Source organism: Schistocerca cancellata, chromosome 3 (assembly GCF_023864275.1).
Source record: "Schistocerca cancellata isolate TAMUIC-IGC-003103 chromosome 3, iqSchCanc2.1, whole genome shotgun sequence".
Lineage (NCBI taxonomy): Eukaryota > Metazoa > Arthropoda > Insecta > Orthoptera > Acrididae > Schistocerca > Schistocerca cancellata.
Genome location: NC_064628.1, coordinates 112,443,247 through 112,467,865, shown reverse-complemented (window position 1 = coordinate 112,467,865; position 24,619 = coordinate 112,443,247).

Sequence of the window (24,619 nt, the reverse complement as noted above, 5' to 3'; positions counted from 1 at the left end):
TTCCACATCAGTTTGTGCTGGGCCTTTAATTATACCAGGATATCTCTAAGCCCTTGCTATCTCGTTACAACTGCAATCCTTTGCCCAATCCAGTAGTGAGCTGAGCGGTTCCCCTGCGCATCGCAAGGATGATGTCAACACTCTTCAGTCAATGATCTGTCAGACTAGGTCACATTCCAATGCTTGTAAAGGCATCTGCCATCTGCACTATGCGATAAGACCAAAGTATCCCTGTGGAAGACACCTAATTTGAGTTGCTATGCCGTGTAACCACTTCTAGTGGATAATTCTATATCTTCTGAGATGAAGTCGTGGTCGCTATGTAGCTAAGATACTATGTTACTCCCAACCCCTCTGAGGCCTTTTAGTATTTCAGAAGGTATCTAGGTTGGTGGTGGAGAAAATTTGAACACGATGGAGATAGGCATCTCAACGAATGGTTCCACAAACAAGCTACACCTCCACATTAGTTTTTGACTGGACTATAGTTATACAAGGGTATTTCCATGCCCTTGCTTGCTAGTGGGTTGACAGGTTCCACTGCGCACCCCAAGGATGATGTCAACAGCCTTCAATCAGTACAAAGCCACGGCTTGTAAAGGCATTATGACTTCTGAACAATGTGTCAACAACAATGCATCCCTGTGGATGTCACCTAATGTGAGTTGTTCTACCTCATAACACCTTCACTATTATATCGGTATCCTCTGTGATGCAGTAGTAGATGTTATCTGGGTAAGATACTAGGTCCCTCCCCCACCCCCCTACCCCCCCTGGGGATTCTCAGTATGCCCGAAATACCTAGGTTGGTATTGGAGATGAACTGATCTTGGTATGGATGTGCTTCTCAATCCTAGATCATTCAGACTAGGACAAGGCCACTGCTTATTGAGGCATTCTGCCCTCTGCGCTATGTGACAAGACCAATGCGTCCCTCTGGATTTCAACTAAACTTAGTTGCCGTACCTCATAACCACTTTGACTCGCTAATCTCGATATCTTCTGGGATGCAGTCTATGGCGTTGTCTGGGTAAGATACTAGGTCCCTTCGCCCTCCACCCCCCTCCACCACCCTCCGTTGTCTGTTTGTATGTCCGAAGGTACCTATGTTGGTGATGGAGGAGAACTGAAGACGATGGAGATGGACATCTCACCTGTTTGTTCCACAAACAAGCTAGACCTCCACATCCGGTTGTGACAGGTCTTGATGTTTTAAAATATGGAATGGAGGCAAAGAAATGTTGATGTGCTTCCATTACTTCATCAGAAACGAGACTGTCGTTAGGCAAGTTAGTATTGCATGAGGCATCATGGATAACCTGTTAGAGGTATCGCGACGCAGAAGGGGTGGCAATTGTACCGACAGAAGCCGAAGGCAGAAGTCATTAGTTTGAACTTCTGGGAAGCATCGTCCAATGATAACAATAGATATTCCTCCGTTAGATCACCTCTGGAAAACGGTTTTCTTCCGAATAATTGTGACTTAAGTTCCTGGGAGTGACGAACTCGATACGCCTCGACAACTGATTGAGTGTTTACAGTTGTTTTAAAATCTCAACAGATCTGACTTCTGTTATCATATAGCACTAACAGAGAAGCTGTTAGACTACTACTAATGGATGTTAGTATGCCAGTTCAGATGGAGCAGAAGTTGGAATTGGGGAAGCGAACAGGCCATGACATTTCAAAGGTACCATCCTAGAATTTACCTCAAGTGATTCATGGAAGTGGCAAGAAACCTAAATCTGGGTGGCTGGGTGGGTTTTCAACCATCTTTCTCTGAATGAAGAATCCATTGCCTTACCACTGTGCCATTTCATTAAATAAAGTTGATTTGTTTGTTTTCTCATGTAATGGTAACGTATCTGTCGCTCTTTGCAAGCGAGGCTTGAAGTAGTTTGTCAGTAGGACATTTGGAGCACTGTGGTGAAATGTACTTTTTGAAGCGAAGGCCATAGATGGTCTGTCCTATGAATGCAGAAGGTTCACTGTATTACTTTGTTGAAAGCACAACAGCAGCGAAAAGCCATCGGGGCTGTTTCTCAACCTTAGTAAGGCTCTTATATTCTCATTGTAAGAGTACAGTTAGTCTGCACATTTTAATACGAGATAATGAGAGACTTAACAACCAAATCTCTTGTGAGTATGAATCTGTCGGGGTTCTATATCACTGTTCATTCAATGAACACTGCCTTGACGCAATAAGTCAATGGCGTTTTTCCTTAGGATGCTTTCTCACTGACATAGTCCCAGCATCCACTCTTCCCTCGACTATGAGTCTCTTCTAAGAAGTCTTGGCCTGAACACAAAACGTGACGTATTTACGTAGAAAATCTATTCACCATGTAGTGAGATTTAGACTAAGGTAACCAAAAACGATCAACGAAGCCTACTTTCCCTTGAGGGGTACACGGAATGAATCTAACAATAAGTTTTTTCGTCGGATTCATTGACTTAACGATTCTCTTTCTTACGGAATAGGTAGAAGTCACTGTAGCTCTAGAAGAAAATATCCACTGTCCCTACTATTAAAGTCGATTACATATAGGAGTTTCCACTTACCCTGAGATCACTTGCTGCAGTCGATGCGCAGGAACATCTCACTCTCGATCCCGAAAATAAGGCCGCCTGTTGGGAAAAGTAACTAATTAGCAAGGTAGTAACTCTAAGAAAAATGCTGTTCAGTTTGTTTATAATAACGTCACTTGTACAAAGCATCGCGATATTGTGTAAATTATAATTCGGTTTGATAAATTAGCACCGTAATTGGGGTAACGAAGCGTCACATTCGATATCGCCATATCATAGTGATCGACATATTGGCTTTGGGTAATAAAGGGCTGTCAGATGAACTATTGCATGATTATCTAACGGTGGGTACAGCGGTGTACCCCGCGCAAAGGCCCCGCAGTTCTGCATCCCCACAGAGAACATGTATAGAACGTGAATCGCAGAAATTTTCAGAACAATCATTGTTTTGGGCGTAGTTGTGTCGAAGCAATCTGCAGATGCGCGAATGGAAATGGCTTTGACAGTCGGCCCTGCGCGTTTGCGCTTGAAGGAGCGCCGTGGTGGTGACAGGTGCCTTTGTCGTCACGGCAGCGGCCGTGACTGTTGGCGATATCGCCATTGGCGGCACAACACAATGGGCGGCCAGACACTTCCGCTTGTAACCGTCGTCGTCACGTCCGCTCCGCAGTCGTACGCAGAATAGCGGTTTCCAAAGATTACGCCGGATTAACACTGGTTATATCTCCTTGCAGTTACATATCATGCCAAATTTAGAGAAACGTACCGCTTTTTTGTCTTCTGTGATGTGATGAATGAATAACTTTTGTGTCTGTATTGTATTCACGTCACCCAGCAGAACAGAAATGTAAATACATTTAGAACTAAATAATTATCTACAGTAACCTCTAAGTGCACACAGAAATTTTTAATGCTTTGCTGAATGTTGCCATATAATGAAGATAAATATTTTATTACGGTATATATGTTAATGCTTTACTCCATGTTGCCACAAAACAATATAATGAAGGTAACAGAAATGTAAATACATTAGAACTGAAGTATTATCTACAGTAACCTCTAACTGTACAAAGAAATTTTTAATGCTTTGCTGCATGTTGGCATATAGTGAAGATAAATATTGTATTACGGTATATATATTAATGCTTTACTCCATGTTGCCATAAAACAATATAATGAAGATGCTGCCACTTCTTACACAAATATTGTATTACTGTATATATATCGCTTTTTCAAATAGATTAATGCTTTATCTTCTCTATTTTCCTGTTTATCGTGTACATCCACAAACTTTCTCAACAGAATTCCCACAGAACGCTAATCTTTCTAAGGTTGGATTAATCCAGTCTTTCTCTTTCTCTGTAGATAACATGTATTAGCATTTTGCAGTCATGTCTTATTAATCTGATGGTTCTATAATATCCGTAATACTGTCCTTATCTTCTCTTCCTTTACGTAGGTCTGGTGTAAATTTGGTCCATCTTCAAGTCCTCCATATAAGAGAATGATTGTAAGAGCCGAAATCGTAATGAACCAACAATAAGAAAGATTGGGGGAGTGTAATTAGGGAAATTGAAGCAGGATGTGGGGAAGGAGGGGAGAAAAGGGTGATTGTTTTCAAATACACAGAAAGGGGGAAGGATAAGAGAAGCTAAGCTGTATTCTATATCAGCAAAACATAACATAGCTATGTTTCACCAACTGATTGCAGCAACATTTCCTTTTATGAGTTTTATTCATTTGAAATGTACTTTCATTGTAATAAAAACAGCGCATTTAGCATAACTGAATATAATTTTTTACATCTTTCACGTTCAATGCCCATAATGGTCATGGAACAATTCACTTCTTTTCCTATTATTATGACGTGAATGGAAAACAATGGATTCAACACAGTTTACCTTTGTTTGTCATTCCCTTGCAGAAATCAGTGCTGCAAAGGTGACAGTGAGGTGAATTGTATCGGAAAAGTTATTAACCTGAAAGTGAGATACTTTCGGAATGGCCATGCATTCTCTAGGATGATTCAGATGGTGTGAACGTTTTTTTTTTTTTTTTTTGTGACTCTCTGGAAGTTTATACCACAGGCAAACCGAGATGGCTCATCTAATAGTAATGATACTAATTCATCAGATATTGAAAATGTAATAACGAGACTGATGCTGTCACAAAGTAAGTATACATCCGCCAAAGACCAACGACCAATAGCTGTGAAGCGTGAAGGTTTGTCAGTGGAATGCATCATTTCTGGTATCTGTAGAGAAATCAGTATGGCCGTTCTTTGCGTTAGAACTGTTGTTTTGCTTTGCGTGAAAAAATGATTACTACAAGAACAGAGCAATGTGCTGTCGTGAAGTTTGACATGAAACTTGAAGAAATGGCAACTGAAACCTTTTTCCAAAAGGAATGTATGGCGGACGTACGCGAGTGTCTGAGTGGCTCAAGCGTTTTCGAGATGGCCGAGAAGGAGTTGAAGAAGACTCACCCCAGAACGCCTTTCAACATACGAAACGGATGAATATATCAAAAAGGTAGGTGATCTGATTCGCTCTAACGGTTGGTTGAATATTAGATCGATTGCTGCAAATGTAGTAATTGACAAAGAGTGCGTAAGGCAAATTTAACAGGAGAAAACTAAGTTTGAAACTGGTGTCGATAATTCTCACGCCTGAACAAAAATAAGCTTATGAGAACGTTTGTACTGACAAGTTGGATACCACTGAAATTGATCGTAATTTCTTGTAAAGAATAACAACACGTGATGAATCTTAGTTTTTCACTTATGATCCATAGTCTAAGCATCACTCCAAGTACTGAATGGACCCCAATTTTACCGAGAGCGAAAAAACCTCGAATGAACAAACAAGAACCAAAGCAACGATAACTTCTTTCCGATATTCACTTAGCAGTTTGTCACAACAAACTAAATTACATTTAAAGCATAAAATGATAGACTAACCCCCAGCAAAATTTCACATAAAAATCGTATTTTGTAATTAATTAGTAAAAATTTTCACATTACAGATTAAATAAAATGGAAACCCACTGATGATGGCACAGAGGTGCTGAAACATGTTTGGGAGAAAACGGTGTTTTGCGTAACTGGCGGTTCTTACATCCAACATTCTCGATACCACTTACTTTTTAATCTATATTTTCTTCATCACTGGTCACTTTATTTAATTTATATGGCATCTAAGAGGTAATATAATGAAAAAATACCACATGCATTTTCATTAAGTTATAGTGAATTTCATATGTTATTTTACAGTTTACTATTTATGATTAAATTTTCGAGGAAGAGGGACAGGTTTGGAAGGCCCAAATCAAACCTCAATATATAATGATATGAATGACGTTATTCACAATCTGTAATATAGTAAGTGACAATGTAGCAGACCTCAAGAGTAATGTATAATTACTTGTCGGATGTGCCATCGGCATCACACGTTGTAGGATGATATTTGTCATACAGACATGGAGAACATTATGAGGTTTTCACTGTGCGCTGATATGAAACTTCCTGGTATATTAAAACTGTGTGCCGTACCGAGAATCGAACTCAGGACCTTTTCCTTTCCCAGGCAACTGCACTACCGTCTGAGCTACCCAAGCATGACTCACGACCCCTTCCCACAGCTTCAATTCCACCAGTACCTCGTCCCCTTTCTTCCAGAAGTGCTAGTTCTGCTTGGTTAGCAGAAGCGCTTCTGTAAAATTTGGAAGGCAGGAGACGAGGTACCGGCGGAATTGAAGCTGTGGGGACGGGTCGTGAGTCGTGCTTGCGTAGCTCAGTTCGTAGAGCACTTGCCCGCGAAAGGCAAAGGTCCCGAGTTCGAGTCGCGGTCCGGCACACAGTTTTAATCTATCAGGAAATTTCATGGTGAAGGTAAACTGAAACTTCACACAAATACTTCTTGTAAATCCAGGTGGTGTTTTCTCATTACATTATCCATCAAATGTCATATAAATTAAATAATATGACCAATGATGGAAAAATAGATTAATAATTACGTTTGAGCGGAAGTCGAATCGTCTACTCATACACATTCATCTTAGGAATCTCGATCAGTAATCAACAACCCACCACGAACTCTAACGTCCATAACCTACGCACAGATACGTAAGCCACATAACAGGTACGTAAAAATTCTCCTACAAATCTCTCAAGATTTCCAGAGCAGTGTCCTTTATTACTTGCAAATTATGTTGTTTTAGTAGCCTACTACAAGCGTATAAAAGTTGAAGTAAATCTTTGATCCCAACGTCGTGGCCTCCCCTTGTGAGTGCAAATGACACTTCCGCCAATGCACTGCCCTTTTATACCTTGAGTATCAGGTTCTGTGCCCATCTGTATGTGTGCAGTCTCCAGTGATACAGCACTGAAAGGAATCAAACACAATGAGAAGCTCAGACAAGCAGGTAATAGAGATGTTGAAGTATCACAAGATGCATCGAAATATCAGAAGATAAAAATCGAATTAGATGAACTTTTTGTTTGTTTGGAAGATTGAGAAACAGAGAATTAAACTAATGCACCATGTATGTTTCAACATCACATATTCACAGATACGGAAAAGGTAAATGGAAGTGACTATAAGCATGTTAGTAGATACAATATGGAAAAAAGAAGAGTTGTCATTTATGTCAAAGGTTATCAAAGTGTAAAAATGCAACATATAGAAGCATGTGCCTGTGAGCTTAAACACCTCGTAAATAATGGTAACTTTATGACTGTAATTGTGCGTAGTCCCAATTGCAAAATTTTCAACTATTTCTGAATAACTCGGGTTCCTCGTTGTGCTATATGTCAAACAGAGGGAAGCAAATCTTTTTGACGATTTTAATGCACATTTTCTGAAAGAGTCTGGCAGGAAGCATGGTCTTCAAGTATTACTCGTTCTTTCAGTTTGACATCCGTTACTGATTTTCCTGCTCGGCTGTTACAGGAAAGCAGCACACTGACAAACACTATTTTCATACACTAAGGTAAAATAATCAAATAAACATTTATCCTGTTAACAATGATATTTATGATCATGATGCACAGCTAGTTACAGTATATGACATAGCTTCACATAGTAATCCAAAACAGTCCTCTAAAATGGCGCGTTCAGTTAACGATTTAACGACTGACAATCTTAGGGAAAGCTTTCAGCATTTGGACTGGGATGAGGTGTACCAGTAGCCCGATACTAATTTAAAATATAAATTATTTCATGATACGTTTGTGACTATTTTTGAAGACAGTTTCCCGAAGAAAATAGTGAAATATAGTTGTAAGAAACCATGTAAAATACCATGGCTTACTAAAGAAATAAAAATATCTACTAACTGTAAATTCGAAATTTACCTAATATCAAGAAAGAGTAACGACCCAGAAGCGGTCAATTGTTGTAAAAACTACTGTACTTTATTCATTAAAGTTATTAAAAGTCCAAAAGTATGTGTAGTATCTCTGAGATTAACAACTCTAATAATAAAATTAAAATAATTCGTAATATTGTTGGGAGGTAAATATGTAACCAAGAGCACAGGAAGACTGTATTACCATCAGATTGACTGAAAAGCTTGTTACCAAAAGGTCGGAAGTTGAAAATAACGTTAATTATCATTTTTTGAAAGGGGAGAAAAGAGCATTCAGATGTTTGTAGGGAAAATGCAAATTACTTATGGATGAGACAATACCTAAGCAATTTGATAAAACTGGAGTTTTACCCACCTCTCCTTCTTAAGTTAGGAAAATAATAAATTCACTCAAAATAAAAGCTCTTGTGGAATAGATAGCATTATCAACAAGGTACTAAAGGCCTGTTTCGAACAGATAAATAGGATTTTCAGCCACATATGTAACCGTTCACTGAAACAGGCCATTTGTCCTGATAAGTTGAAATCTGCTATTGTTAAACTATTGTATAAAGTGGAGGATAGGTTTGATGCCAACAGCTACACCCAAATCTCACTTCTGACAAATTTCCAATATACGTGAAGAGGTATAGTATTAAACAGTGGCTTCGTATATTTGTAAAAATCAAGTACTAACAAAATTACAGTTTGGTTTTCATAAAGGCTTTTCAGCAGAATCTGCTATATATGCTTTCAGTGATTAAATATTAAATGTTCTGAATAACTGAACGTCACCTATTGGGATTTTCTGTGATCTTTCAAAGGCTTTAGATTGTGTAAATCATGTAATTCTTCTATATAAGCTTGCGTGTTGTAGTATGAGTTGGATAGTGCACAAATGATTTAATTTCTTTTTAACTGGAAGAGTACAAAAGGATGAAATAAACAGTTCACATAACGCGCAAACTTCAGCAGATTCCTCAAACGGAGAGGGTATCAAGAATGGGGTCACACAGGCTCAATCTTGGGTCCCTTATTGTTCTTAATACATATTCACGAAGATGCGAAGATAGTGTTTTTATGATGATACAAGTGTAGTAATCACATCCAACAAACCAGAATTAAATGAGGAAAAATGTAAATAACGTCTTTCAGAAAAATTTTAAGTGTTCACTGCAAATGAACCCCAATTAAATTTTGATAAAACACAATATACTTGCATATTGTTTTGTACAGTAAATGCCTTAGCTACACTTCTGCCTTAGCTACAGCCTATTATTGAAACTTTGTATTAATAATGACGACGCATAATTGTGACAATGCTACCTACAGACGAATCGGAATTGCGGTATAATTGCCTGGTGCTTATCCGTAGGATGGTGCACTGCCGCCAGTACAGCTGTTTCATTACCCTCTCCTGTAACACGTTTGCTTCGTTTCCTTTTGCCGGTCTGTACACTGCCATCAGATGAAAGGCTTTCACAAGCTTGTAAAAGACATCGAACTTTCTCTGGAAAACGCTCGGCATACAAGGCAAAACTAGCCTCTTCGTAAATCAGGATCATATCAGTTTCCTCTTCTGTGGTTGCCACATTCATCGTCCACTTGGTCGTCTGTTCTCCAAATGGTACGTAGGTGTGCAGGATATAAAAACTGTGCTTTTATTGTAACGTTTAGAGCCGCTATCTGTTCTACATCTGCACGGTAAATGAGCTCCTGTCGCCGTGCACCGCCTGTTACGTTACGTCGTACTTTACTACATGGCCACTGTGGGGTTCGAGTAGCCCCCTACTAGATAAGTCGGGAGAATACAGCGTTGCTAATCGGGTTTCCAATTAGAAGTTATGAAATACAGGCCTGCCCTACCCTCGCAGCATGGAGGTGGAGTCCCACGCGCCATTCGATATTCGAGAGCCACTGCGTAGCACGTTGTAAATTAAAATTGTGTACCCATTTCTATACTTCCGATTATAGCGCCATCTGTGGCGAAAAAAAGAAGAAAATGCTTCCAACAAACGTATGTACATTTTGCAGTAGAATTGTAATATGCAATAAGAAACTTGGGTTCCCATTGAGGGTTTCAAAGTTCCCCTCCGGCCCCCACAAGTGGGGAGGGGTGGGGTTCGAGTGTGGTGCCATTGGATGTCACTCTCGGAGATAAAATAATTGAAATTATAACTTTTCCGATCTGTTGGGTATTTTTTGAGGTATTTCAACGTCTTCAGTTAAAATTAACGTCCTGTGTACAACCACATACGAAATTTATTATTATTAACCCATACAAATTCAAAAGTAATAGCAACTTGTATAGCTCCACACTGTGAGAATGGCTGATCTTAACTACTTTTGGCCACATTATAACTTGGCACAGAAAGCGTTGAATTATGACAATACAAAAATCTTTGTTCACTTTCGAAATAACACCAAAAATCGACACAAAGCCAACCAACATTTAAAAACAAATTAAAAGACACTAAACGCCAATTCTTTCTGTTCAATACATGAATTTTTGGACACAAATTATCATATAAACAAACATTTTATTAAACTGATACGTTCCACATCATCACGACGTGTTTTATTCATGACCTATTGAATAAGCGTCCGCCTGCTTAGCAGGGTGGTAACGTGCTCGCCTCCCATACAAGCGGGCCCGGGTTCGATTCCCGACGGGGTAGGAGATTTTCTCCGCTCGGGGACTGGGTGCTGTGTTGCCTTCATAATCACTCCATCCTCATCACCGGCGCGCAAGTCGCCCAGTGTGGCGTCGACTGAAATGAAACTTGCACTCGGCGGCCGGACTTCCCCGAATGAGGTCTCCCGGCCAGCGATGCCACACGCAGATTTCTATTCTTATGAAACAATTATTAATCTTATCTAATCTAATGTAATCTAGTCTCAATATCACTATCGCATGACTTTCGTCACATCAGTGTACAAATAATCAATTACAGAAAACGACCAGCTGCAGGGTGCCAAAAGCGCAAAGTCGTATTAGCCTGTACGTGTTCATAACACCGTAACACTCCACTCCATAGCTTTAATCAAACTCTAAGCTACCGAGCTGCGATCACGCCTTGGGGAAACAAACAGCCTAGCAGGTCTACGGCCAACTCCAAGCGCAATATCGCTGCTGCAGGGTCCCTACGCAACGCTGTTGTTACCACCACCGACGGCAAGCCACCGTTCGCCTCCCAGGCGGCACTTCATGCTCCACGACCACTCCTGGCACCGACAGTGGCACCCGATTGCATCTCGCGAAACGCCACTGACGAATGGACGACGAAACAGGATTAGGAACAGTTCAGCTCAGTTGGTGGCTAAGGAGCGATTTCAAAAGTGCCAGATGGAAAAGCAACTGGCACGTGGAACATTTTCTTTTCCCAATTACTATATTCCATCCTCGCGTGAGCTACAATTAACGGAACTCTGAACATTTCGCATCAGTATATCTACACAATGCAACAGCATTGCGATGCATAAGTTTGAAATTTGGCTCATATGTGTCTACAAGGTTCCACTATTATGGCGCCCCCCAACGTCACCCTGTGACTTGACGAAAAGGCCTCAGGCGGTCGAATAGAGGTTGTGAACGAAACCGCCCCTTTCTATGGGACGTCCATTCCCACAGATTTCGAGGTCTAAAACTACAGTTCACAATGTGATAAGCCACAGGTCGAGTTTCTTGACTCCCTTTGACACTCTTGGCACCTCCTTGTTGATTGAGTTCTTCAGCTTCTCTTAAGGCTGCAGCCCCGCTGAACGTGATCGTAGCCATTTTGGAGTGCAGTGAGACCGCAAATTGGATCCGGCGTACAGGGTAGAGCTACTAGGGACCGTTAAAAGAGGGTAGAACATCTAGGGACCGTTATAAACCATTAGACAGAAACTGACCGTGATACGATGCGCCAAAGTGTGCTTGTGCCTTTTCAGTGCTCGAGTTTCACGCCCTACTGTGGGATAATCAAGAAGGGGTCTGACATTGACACAGTGGCGAATACAACAGCAAACCCAGCCTCTAAGGCCCCCTAGGCAACTGGCATGTTAAGTGTCTCAAATGATTACTTGCCGGCACCTAGGACTACTCTACTGGCTATTAAAATTGCTACACCACAAAGATGACGTGCTACAGACGCGAAATTTAACCGACAGGAAGATGATGCTGTGATATGCAAATGATTAGCTTTCCAGAGCATTCACACAAGGCTGGCGCCGGTGGCGACACCCACAACGTGCTGACATCAGGGAAGTTTCCAACCGATTTCTCATACACGAACAGCAGTTGACCCCAGTTGCCTGGTGAAACGTTTTTGTGATGCCTCGTGTAAGGAGGAGAAATGCGTACCATCACGTTTCCGACTTTGATAAGGGTCGGATTGTAGCCTGCAGTTTATCGTATCGCGACATTGCTGCTCGCGTTGGTAGAGATCCAATGACTGTTAGCAGAATATGAAATCGGTGGGTTCAGGAGGTTAGTACGGACCGCCGTGCTGTATCCCAACGGTCTCGTATCACAGGCAGTAGAGACGACACGCATCTTATCCGCATGGCTGTAACGGATCGTGCAGCCACGTCTCGGTCCCTGAGTCAACACATGGGGATGCTCGCAAGACAACAACCATCTTCACGAACAGTTCGACGACGTTTGCAGCAGCATGAACTATCAGCTCGGAGACCATGGCTGCAGTTACCTTTGACGCTGCATCACAGACAGGAGGGCCTGCGATGGTTGCCTCAGTGACGAACCTGGGTGCACGAATGGCAAAACGTCGTTTTTTCGGATGAACCCAGGTTCTGTTTACAGCATCATGATGGTCGCATCCGTGTTTGATGACATCGCGGTGAACGCCCATTGGAAGCGTGTATTCGTCATCGCCATACTGGCGTATCACCCGGCGTGATGGTATGGGGTGCCATTGGTTACACGTCTCGGTCACCTCTTGTTCGCATTGACGGCACTTTAAACAGTGGACGTTACATTTCAGATGTGTTACGACCCATGGCTCTACCCTTAATTCGATCCCTGCGAAACCCTACACTTCAGCAGGATATTGAACGACCGCATGTTGCAGGTCCTGTAAGGGCCTTTCAGGATACAGGAAATGTTCGACTGGTGCCCTGGCCAGCACATTCTCCCGATCTCTCACCAATTGAAAACGTCTGGTCAATGGTGGCCGAGTAACTGGCTCGCCAGTCACTACTCTTGACGAACTGTGGTATCGTGTTGAAGCTGCATGGGCAGCTGTATCTGCACACGCCATCCAAGCTCTGTTTGACTAAATGCCCAGGCGTATCAAGGCCGTTATTACGGCCGGAGTTGGTGGTTCTGGGAACTGATTTCTCAGGATATATGCACCCAAATTGCGTGAAAATGTAATCACATTTCAGTGCTAGTATAACATATTTGTCCAATGAATACCCGTTTATCATCTGCATTTCTTCTTGATGTAGCAATTTTAATGGCCAGTAGCGTATTTATCAGGTTTTTCTGCAAAGAAATATTTTTAAAATTGTAAGTAAATGTGGGCGAGTGCCACCGAGGATTTTGCCGAACTCCCTGCCATTTTATTCATGCATGTATCAATGTCGCAATCCTTCGCGGTGACGCCACAGGAGGTCGTCAAACGGAGAAGTGTAAAAGCATACGTATCCTTAGGTACTTCGCATCACGTTTCATTTTCATCGAATGGTTTAAGAGTCCCTAGGTTTTCCAATCAGTACACCAGATCAAAAACTGCGATCGCTCTGCACACTGAATGGATAACTGCTCATTAAATGACTTTGTTAGCCCAAGATGTGTTTAGAGATGGGTTGAAGAGTGAGGAAGATACAAGCAGTATCAGAGATTTTAAACTGCGAAACGTGTGGGGAACGTCCCAAGAAAAGGGGTGGTATCATTGATGCGCTTTGTGCGACCCTCGGAAAGCTTTATGTTGTCGATTTGAGCGACAGTGCATCTGAAATGTTTTCCTCGGCCTCTCATAAGAAAACGGCCTAGTATCAACGCTGGGCTTCGCGGTTCTGACCTCTGTCGCAGAGGTTTCAAAAAGACGGAGGAACTATGGATACTAATGGCTCTGACGACCTTCTCATTAAGTGACACGTCCATGGTGGCGTTGGGCAGAAATATGGTGAAATTTGGTGCCAGTGTATCATTGACAACCTACATTACAAGACACGCGAACTTCTGAGCTCTGGCCTTTTCCACGCGTCTGTCAACACCTTGCTGTCTGAAGCGTCGTCGAGTCAGAGGGTGATGTCCCAGGTCTCTACGCTTTTGAATCATTACAGAGGAAGATTGTTCGCGTGCCGCAATAGACCTCAAGAGCCGACGCCGCACGGCAACGCACCGCTGTCGGGTTGATTGCCAGCTAAATCCCTGCGACTACTTAAAGTTCCCGCTCTGCCATTTGCTTGGCGATGTGCAGAGGGGCTTTTGCATACAATGGACCAAAGTACAGGGCTATTACAAATGATTGAGGCGATTTCATAAATTCACTATAGCTCCATTCATTGACATATGGTCACGGCACACTACAGATACGTAGAAAAACTCATAAAGTTTTGTTCGGCTGAAGCCGCACTTCAGGTTTCTGATGTCAGAGCGCTCGAGAGCGCAGTGAGACAAAATAGCGACAGGAGCCGAGAAAGCGTATGTCGTGCTTGAAATGCACTCACATCAGTCAGTCATAACAGTGCAACGACACTTCAGGACGAAGTTCAACAAAAATCCACCAACTGCTAACTCCATTCGGCGATGGTATGCGCAGTTTAAAGCTTCTGGATGCCTCTGTTAGGGGAAATCAACGGGTCGGCCTGCAGTGAGCGAAGAAACGGTTGAACGCGTGCGGGCAAGTTTCACGCGTAGTCCGCGGAAAATTTGCTCATGCCAGAACTGGAGACCGACAGCGCCGACTTCATCTTTCAACAGGATGGTGCTCCACCGCACTTCCATCATGATGTTCGGCATTTCTTAAACAGTAGATTGGAAAACCGATGGATCGGTCGTGGTGGATATCATGATCAGCAGTCCATGTCATGGCCTCCACGCTCTCCCGACTTAACCCCATGCGATTTCTTTCTCTGGGGTTATGTGAAAGATTCAATGTTTAAACCTCCTCTACCAAGAAATGTGCCAGAACTGCGAGCTCGCATCAACGATGCTTTCGAACCCATTGATGGGGACATGCTGCACCGAGTGTGGAAGGAACTTGATTATCGGCTTGATGCCTGCCGAATCACTAAAGGGGCACATATCGAACATTTGTGAATGCCTAAAAAAACTTTTTGAGTTTTTGTATGTGTGTGCAAAGCATTGTGAAAATATCTCAAATAATAAAGTTGTTGTAGAGCTGTGAAATCGCTTCAATCATTTGTAATAACCCTGTACAGAGAAAAGACGCTCCTGCCACGTATCTTTTGCTGTATCTATCAATGTCACACGCAGCCAGACACAATGAAGTGTGCCTTCGCCGTGCGGCTATTTCGGGCAGCGCCCGAGCAGATCGCGGCAGTTAACGACGCAGGCAGCCAAGGGAAGAAGTCTGCTGCGGATCCAGGGCCGCCTCGACCGCACTCCGTCTTCGCCGCCAAGGGATCTCGGAATCTTGCTCGCGGGTCTGTTGGTGTTCTGTCAGACTCATTTGGCAAGACTGTAGAAACTGCGAACTCGTACAGATCGTAACTTCAGTGTTAATCGTTTCCACTGTGCTCGGTGCAAAGAGAGCGAGGACTTAAACATTTGGTAGTCAAACTAGTAGAGAACGAACTCTGACTGTAGAAGTTTAACCTTATTTTTCTTAATTTGCGGCTAATGTTGCCCTAGATTTCCTGCAATATATGTTAACGACACAAACTGAAACACTTGGAGAAAGCATAAAAGACCGAAGCCTATGTCCTAATTAAATAAACAACAATACAGTCAAATGGCCTTGTGTTCATTTGAAAAGCTTTCATTGTTTTGTCTTCTCAGCCAAGATTTGTATTCCCAGTATTTGCGTTTAGTTGTGAACTTATTTCCCTGCTAGGAACTAGTCACAAAATTTGTCACTTGCTTGTGACTGAAGCCCATTTGTGTTGCATTCACAGTGTTCTTAAAATGTAGAGGATGAACAGTATGCTCGTGTGTTTTTTGCGGAAGTGTTCCTAGTCCTGGATACTTCAACTGTTGACACCTTTGAGCCAAATTTCAAACTTACGTATCTCAACGGGTGACAATTACGTACTTTCGGAAAAGAGATACTCTGTTGTGGAGTATATTTGGATGGTGGAATAAAATGAAGTTGCACAGTGCTAAATTTGTTTGACAAGATGAACATCCCAACAATTCGTACTTCATTTCACAGTTTCTTTACAGACAAATCAGGTGAATTATCTTGACCTTTTCTTCTGTAATCAAAGTTATCTTCTTTCATCAAATTTGGTAAAAAGAATATCTTTAACATGTCACATAATACTAGTCATATTACATGGTAGATACAATCAACTTTGGGTTTTCCCCATCAACTGCTGTGTGTCCACCCGCCGACGCTAACTACTCTGCACACACGGTCTCTTGCTTTTTATAACATCCCTAAGGTTAAAGGCAGATTCAGTCTCGCATTTCCTTTCTCGAAGGATTGAAATTAATGATTATTCATGTGGTATGTAACCTACCCCAGTGTTTAGAAGTGGAATTCAAGTTCAATTGCAACAATAACAGACTTTGAGGTCAGTCGAAGATATTGTAATTATGTCATAGACGGGATGTACCGTGTCTTGGAAAGAGGCTGTAAGACAAAAACAAAGGTAAAACCTCTTAACAGAATATAGTCGAATTTAATCAGACGAAGTTAAGAAGATTAAATTAGAAATGAGGTAGTAAGGGTTGCAAAAATGAAACTTCCTGGCAGGTTAAAACTGTGTGCCGAACCCAGACTCGAAATCGAGACATTTGCCTTTCGCTGGCAAATGCTTAACCAACTGAGCTACGCAAGACGACTCACGCCCCGTCTTCACAGCTTAAGTTCCTCAGCATCTCGTCTCCTACCTTCCAAACTTCACAGATGCTCTCCTGTGAAGTTTGGAAGGTAGGAGACGAGGTACTGGCGAAATTAAAGCCGTGAGGAGGGGGCGTCAGTCTTGCTTGGATAGCTCAGTTGGTAGATCACTTGCTCGCGAAAGCCAAATGTCCCGATTTCGAGTATGGGTTCGGCACACAGTTTTAATCTGCCAGTAAGTTTTATATCAGCGTACACTCCGCTACATAGTGGAAATTTTCTTTCTAGTTCCAAAAATGTTTGGTATTTGGGCAACAGATTAAAAAACACACGAAAGCTGAAGTAGAGAGGATATAAAATACGGATACATGGTAGATGGGCTCCGATATTTCGACATCAAAATAACAAGCAAAGGCTGAAGTAGGAAGGATATAATAGTGTAGCAACAGTGAAACGAGAAGTTGCACAAAGAGGAGAAAATTGTTACCATCGAATATAATTTCATTCGGAAGCCACTTTGTCGGTATTTATTTGGAATCTAGTTCTACAAAAAAAGTGGTAATTCAGGAGAGTTTTTGAAACGTGATCCTACAGCAGATTAATGAAAATTGGATGGGGAGATAAAATGACTAATGAGGAGCTAATGATTCGAACTGGGGAGAAAAGAATCTGATGGCACAGATTGACAAAAAGAATGTTTCTGTTAATAGCAAACATCACGGAGGTTCAAATCACTGACTGTACAGGTATCGAGCTGACCTGATCTGATGGTCGAAGATGTGGGCACCTGAAGGGGATACTCAAATGAAATGGCTCTAAGTACTATGGGACCTAACATTTGAGGTCATCAGCCCTTGACCTAGAACTACTTAAACCCATCTAACCTAAGGACATCCTGCCCGAGGCAGGATTCGAACATGCGACCGTAGCAGCAGCATGGTTCCTGACTGAACCACCTAGAACCGCTCGGGCACAGAGGTCGTCTACTCAAATGAAAGAGTTGGTTAAAATTTAGTATATTTAATATATTCAGAGTAGAGAACGTACACGAGTGCTCCCAGGTCGGTCTATAACGCCAGTACACAGTCTCTGAGGCCATTAGGTGAAGTTTATCTTCAGTCAGGCCAAAGCCCGAAGAAAGTTGTAGGAAATTATTCAGGGCGTCGCTAGCAGGAATCCAATACTAGAGAGCGTCCACTTCGGAACGAACGCTCCTAGCGCCGACGAGCAGACCACGCGCTCCCTATTGGCTGTCCACAGCGGGCATAGTGGGCAGGTTGTCAACAGACCGCGTTCCACAAGAACAAACAACTGCTACTGAAGCCACGATCTCACTTCGCGCGAAGGCCGCAATGAACTGTCCTTGAACATTGAGATACTAAACGAAAATTAAAAAATAATGTCTAGGCGATTTGTGCATGGCAGTATTGTATTGGAGGGAAGTGCGTGGTGGTGGTGTTGGTGGGGCAAATGGACGAGGGGGAGGCACGAGGGAGGTTAAGTAAAAATTACAAAGAGAGACCACCGCCTGATTACAGCAAGTAAATTCAAATAGATACAGGTTGCAATAAAAATGAAGTGAGGAAAAGACGTTCACAGAATAGACTACTGTGGAGAGCAGCGTAAAAGCAGTCTTCAGAATGGCAACAACAATGTTTCGCATTCTTTCTCCGATGGAAAAAAGAACACATTGACACCGGTGTGTCAGACCCACCATACTTGCTCCGGACACTGCGAGAGGGCTGTACAAGCAATGATCACACGCACAGCACAGCGGACACACCAGGAATCGCGGAGTTGGCCGTCGAATGGCGCTAGCTGCGCAGCATTTGTGCACCGCCGCCGTCAGTGTCAGCCAGTTTGCCGTGGCATACGGAGCTCCATCGCAGTCTTTAACACTGGTAGCATGCCGCGACAGCGTGGACGTGAACCGTATGTGCAGTTGACGGACTTTGAGCGAGGGCGTATAGTGGGCATGCGGGAGGCCGGGTGGACGTACCGCCGAATTGCTCAACACGTGGGGCGTGAGGTCTCCACAGTACATCGATGTTGTCGCCAGTGGTCGGCGGAAGGTGCACGTGCCCGTCGACCTGGGACCGGACCGCAGCGACGCACGGATGCACGCCAAGACCGTAGGTTCCTACGCAGTGCCGTAGGGGACCGCACCGCCACTTCCCAGCAAATTAGGGACACTGTTGCTCCTGGGGTATCGGCGAAGACCATTCGCAACCGTCTCCATGAAGCTGGCTCTACGGTCCCGCACACCGTTAGGCCGTCTTCCGCTCACGCCCCAACATCGTGCAGCCCGCCTCCAGTGGTTCGCGACAGGCGTGAATGGAGGGACGAATGGAGACGTGTCGTCTTCAGCGATGAGAGTCGCTTCTGACTTGGTGCCAATGATGGTCGTATGCGTGTTTGGCGCCGTGCAGGTGAGCGCCACATTCAGGACTGCATACGACCGAGGCACACAGGGTCAACACCCGGCATCATGGTGTGGGGAGCGATCTCCTACATTGGCCGTACACCACTGGTGATCGTCGAGGGGACACTGAATAGTGCACGGTACATCCAAACCGTCATCGAACCCATCGTTCTACCATTCCTAGAACGGCAAGGGAACTTGCTGTTCCAACAGGACAATGCACGTCCGCATGTATCCCGTGCCACCCAACGTGCTCTAGAAGGTGTAAGTCAACTACCCTGGCCAGCAAGATCTCCGGATCTGTCCCCCATTGAGCATGTTTGGGACTGGATGAAGCGTCGTCTCACGCGGTCTGCACGTCCAGCACGAACGCTGGTCCAACTGAGGCGCCAGGTGGAAATGGCATGGCAAGCCGTTCCACAGGACTACATCCAGCATCTCTACGATCGTCTCCATGGGAGAATAGCAGCCTGCATTGCTGCGAAAGGTGGATATACACTGTACTAGTGCCGACATTGTGCATGCTCTGTTGCCTGTGTCTATGTGCCTTTGGTTATGTCAGTGTGATCATGTGATGTATCTGACCCCAGGAATGTGTCAATAAAGTTTCCCCTTCCTGGGACAATGAATTCACGGTGTTCTTATTTCAATATCCAGGAGTGTATTTCATACACCATTAATCGCCTATCGTACATTTGCATTTTGTACATTTCCCTGATGATGTGATCTGCCGCTGTTGCTTCGGGATTTCCTTTACGTCAATCGCCTTTAAGATTTCAGTCTCCACGACTAGTGGGGGCATCGATTCCGACAGTAAGTCAAAGGCACTCTCGCTGTCCATTCAGCCTGACGCTCGTCGGCCCACGCGGGGGCATTAGAAGACAGAGGAGGGGTGAGTCTAACCGAAGCGGTGGTGAAAGTTCGCTTAACCATTTTACGAAGCTCTCCTTATCGCACTATAGTTTTTGAGTGTTTCTGATGCTCTTGGATGGTGATTCCGAACAGACTGATTTCTGTTGCCAACAGATAACATGTCACATTATATTTTCGTTTTGGTTTACAATTCCTTCAGCGTCCTGTACAGTACGCCTTAGAAGTGACTGGTCCCTTCTGTGATCACAGCCAGGTGAGCTCGATCGTTCACTGTTATCGTTTCTGTCGAAGGTATGCCAATGAAAACAATGAAAGTTATGTCGCACCTCAATTCAGCAGCCCATTTTAACAGTGGAACATGAATGAGTACGTTTTATAAAGCCTGACCAAAAACTTTAAATGCTACAATCTTTCATCATAACGTCTTATCAACATGTTTGTCGTTCGAAAGACGGTTGTTTGCTGGTCTGCTCCCAATATCCTTATCACCTTACATTTTAATATCGACTATCAATGCCATTGATAAAAGCCCTTAACATCTGTGTAGCTTAACATACTCATATATTGTCGGTGAGAAATTTGGTCAGTGGGATAAGGAGTCAGGAAATTTTCGCCTACCGGCTGAAGCTGAGTAGAATGTGCTAGCTTCATAATGTGCTGATTCATAACAGCAGTCTTAACGCATCGTTTTTAGGTATCGTAATACCGGTGAAGGCAGCTCAACACATTTGTACCCGAGGCATAGCGAGCGCGTTTTATCGTGATATGATACAACTGATTTCATTTTCCTTTCCAAATTCTAGCCATATTTGTTTGTTTCAGTAATTTGCTATATTGTTTTCATTGCAAACAGCTTTACATAACTCAATAATTAACTCAGTAGCACGCAGTACATTTGCCTCAAAATCACCGAAAGACACGTGAGATCCGAGCTGTTGAGGTTACCCATTGACGTCATTAAACATACATGATTGCGGTTGGTGACCATGCTTCTTTCATCGTGACTATATTATTCACTATATACAGATTATAAGTAGATAATGTAGATTCTTTCATGAGATCTTGGACAAAAATCACACCCTAACCAAACTGCAAATTTGCTTGCGTCCATTATATCGTAATCTTTGTTCCTTATTCTCTGTAGATTTAAATAGCGAGTGCAGGCATCACTTGCTGGGGAACCACAGTTGTTAGAAATTAAAACTGCAGAGCAGCCACATGTCGCACTTAACATAGCTTTACTGATATGTTTCGCTCGATCAACGCTAGTTTCTTCAGGAACTACAAAACCGATGTCCATATGTTACATATATCTGGCTGTATATAGCCCCGTCGTCATACATAGAAACGTTGTGTATAACGGTGGCGATAAACACAGCCACAAATACGAAAATTGTTGACCTAGGCTTCGTAATTTCTGAAGTTATACGCGTTTTTCGAGGGAAACGTGTCAATAACGCTAAGTTACTTGCGATTTGTGGCTGATCTAAACGTTTCATTACTTTGTTTGTGTGACTGAGAAACTGGGTACGTAGATTTCAGCACAGAGAGGCAAACTTCGCAGAGCTCAGATACAGTTGAAACATTTGCGCAAAATTTTTGGTTCAAACCAGTGAACCATCTACATTTTTGTCTCAATTCAAGCTAGTAGAGGAATCACCCGCAGTCATGATGATGCATTTATGGTAATCTAAACGTTTTGTATCAAAAAACAAAAAAGGTAGTGAAGCATTATCATCAAATATTTTATTTAAAAAATAGTATTACCGAATTGCTCGTCAATTGACGTATTTTACCGAAACACAAAGGGCGCAAGATGGAGCGCGGTGGCTCAGTTGTTAGCAAACTGGATTCGCATTCGAAATGACACGCTTCAAACCTGCGTCCGACCATCGAGATTTAGTCTTTCCTTGATTTCCCTAAATCGCTTAAAGCAAATGGAGGAATGAGAAAGGGCACGGCGGCTTTATTCCCTATCCTTCACTAATCCGGGATTGTTCTCCGCCTCTAATGACGTTTTTGTCGATGAGTCGCTAAAACACTAATCTTCCCCTTCTAAATCTCGGAGCGCTACTACTTCTAAAACGTCTAGTCCTCACCTCTACGCTTCACTTGATTTGATGTTATTATGAAGAATACAAAAAATTAAAGACAATTACTTCCCCATGTACTTATCGGGCAAAGAATTTATCTCCTTTCCGACTTTGTTCATAATTTCACCAAGAGTTTTGAACCAAGATTCGGAAGAATCAACATTTCTGGTAGTGGTCAAAATACTGAGTACTCACCATTTTCTTCCATCGGCCTGATGGCCTCGTTTTAGACAGTGGAAACTGCTAAGTCCTACCTCCCGCCCTCCCCCACCTCTCCCACCATATCTCTCACGACTGAAGACTTTAACTTGTAGTTTTGAAACGACGGTCCTTGGGGACATACACACCGCCCCGCGGCCTACATTTTCTCCAGAAATGCCATCACTCTTCGTTATATTTTTATGGCTTCCAATCATTCCAGACGCCAGTGCACCCTGAAGATGATAAGCGCGATTTTAGGGCTCTACAGTGTACCGTTTGCTACGATTTAGTGTTCCTGCGAAGTGTGAGTCGACAGTAGTATATTTCTGTTATGCTCCACACACGGGTATTTATCTGTATCATGAAGATTTATCACGAGAGTACACCACAATATCTGACGTGTTGTTCGTCACGAAGCCCTCTCCACACCACACCGTTTCCGTTCTGATTAGAAATTTATATTCTTTGGATAAACATGATTTGTGCAAATACAATGTTCATTAAGGGTAAATATTAGGCTTGAGAGCGCCTCATTAAAATGTATGAAGCACACCTGCCACAGTTGTGGAATTTAGATGAATTGTAATTATCGTTTTCTCTCATAGCTGTAACAAACTTCGTACTGTCTTTAGTTCCACCAAACAAATCATTCATGAGAATTTTTAGACGACACACTTCCACGACTCGACTCATACAGGTGACAAGTATAATACAATATAGACAAACCTGTGCAGAAACTCTATTCAAATAACGATCAGAAAAATTTGACACAAGGGCTCAGATTACCAGTTCTCCAGCACCTATAGACGTAGTTTTGTCTACTTTATTTATAAAAATTGGCCTTTCCGCGGTGGTAATAGGCTCTCGTCAGATTACCGAAGTTAAGCGCTGTTGTGATTGATTAGTACTTGGATGGGTGACCTTCCGAGTCTGCCGAGCGCTTTTGGCAAGCGGGGTACACTCAGCCCTTGTGACGCCAACTCAGATGCTACTTGATTGAGAAGTAGCGGCTCCAGTCACGGAAACTAACGGCAGTAGGGAGAGCGGTGTGCTGACCACATGCCCCTCTATATTCCGCATCCAGTGGCGCCTATTGGCTGAGGAAGACACGGCGGTCAATCGGTACCGCTGAAGCTTCCGAGGCCTGTTCGGACGGACTTCCGTCTATTTAGAAAAAGTGAGCACCATTAAATACGCGTATTCTCCAATTCTGTGGTGCAGAATCCTTTTTTTCACAGACATCCACAGCACTCTCCAGGTGTTTACACAAATGGGACTGATACACCTGTGAGAATGCTTCTATCAGAGTTGGAAGCTTCTAAAAGATGGAGATCTGTTCTAGAGCCCTTTCGCGGTACCAAAGTTGGTTGATACCCGTTGTTGTTGTTGTTGTGTTCTTCAGTCCTGAGACCGGTTTGATGCAGCTCTCCATGCTACTCTATCCTGTGCAAGCTTCTTCACCTCCCAGTACCAACTGCAACCTACATCCTTTTGAATCTGCTTAGTGTATTCATCTATTGGTCTCCCTCTACGATTTTTACCCTCCACGCTGCCCTCCAGTACTAAATTGTTGATCCCTTGATGCCCCAGAACATGTCCTACCAACCGATCCCTTCTTCTGGTCAAGTTGTGCCACAAACTTCTCTTCTCCCCAATTCTATTTAATACCTCCTCATTAGTTATGTGGTCTACCCATTTGATCTTCAGCATTCTTCCGTAGCACCACATTTCGAAAGCTTCTATTCTCTTCTGGTCTAAACTATCTATCGTCCATGTTTCACTACCATACATGGCTACACTCAATACAAATACTTTCAGAAACGACTTTCTGACACTTAAATCTATACTCGATGTTAACAAATTTCTCTTCTTCGGAAACACTTTCCGTGCCATTGCCAGTCTACATTTTATATCCTCTCCACTTCGACCATCACCAGTTATTTCGCTCCCCAAATAGCAAAACTCCTTTACTACTTTAAATGTCTCATTTCCTAATCTAAATCCCCCAGCATCACCCGACTTAATTCGACTACATTCCATTATCCTTGTTTTGCTTTTGTTGATGTTCATCTAATACCCTCCTTTGAAGACACTGTCCATTCCGTTCAACTGCTCTTCCAAGTCCTTTGCTGTTTCTGACAGAATTACAATGTCATCGGCGAACCTCAAAGTTTTTA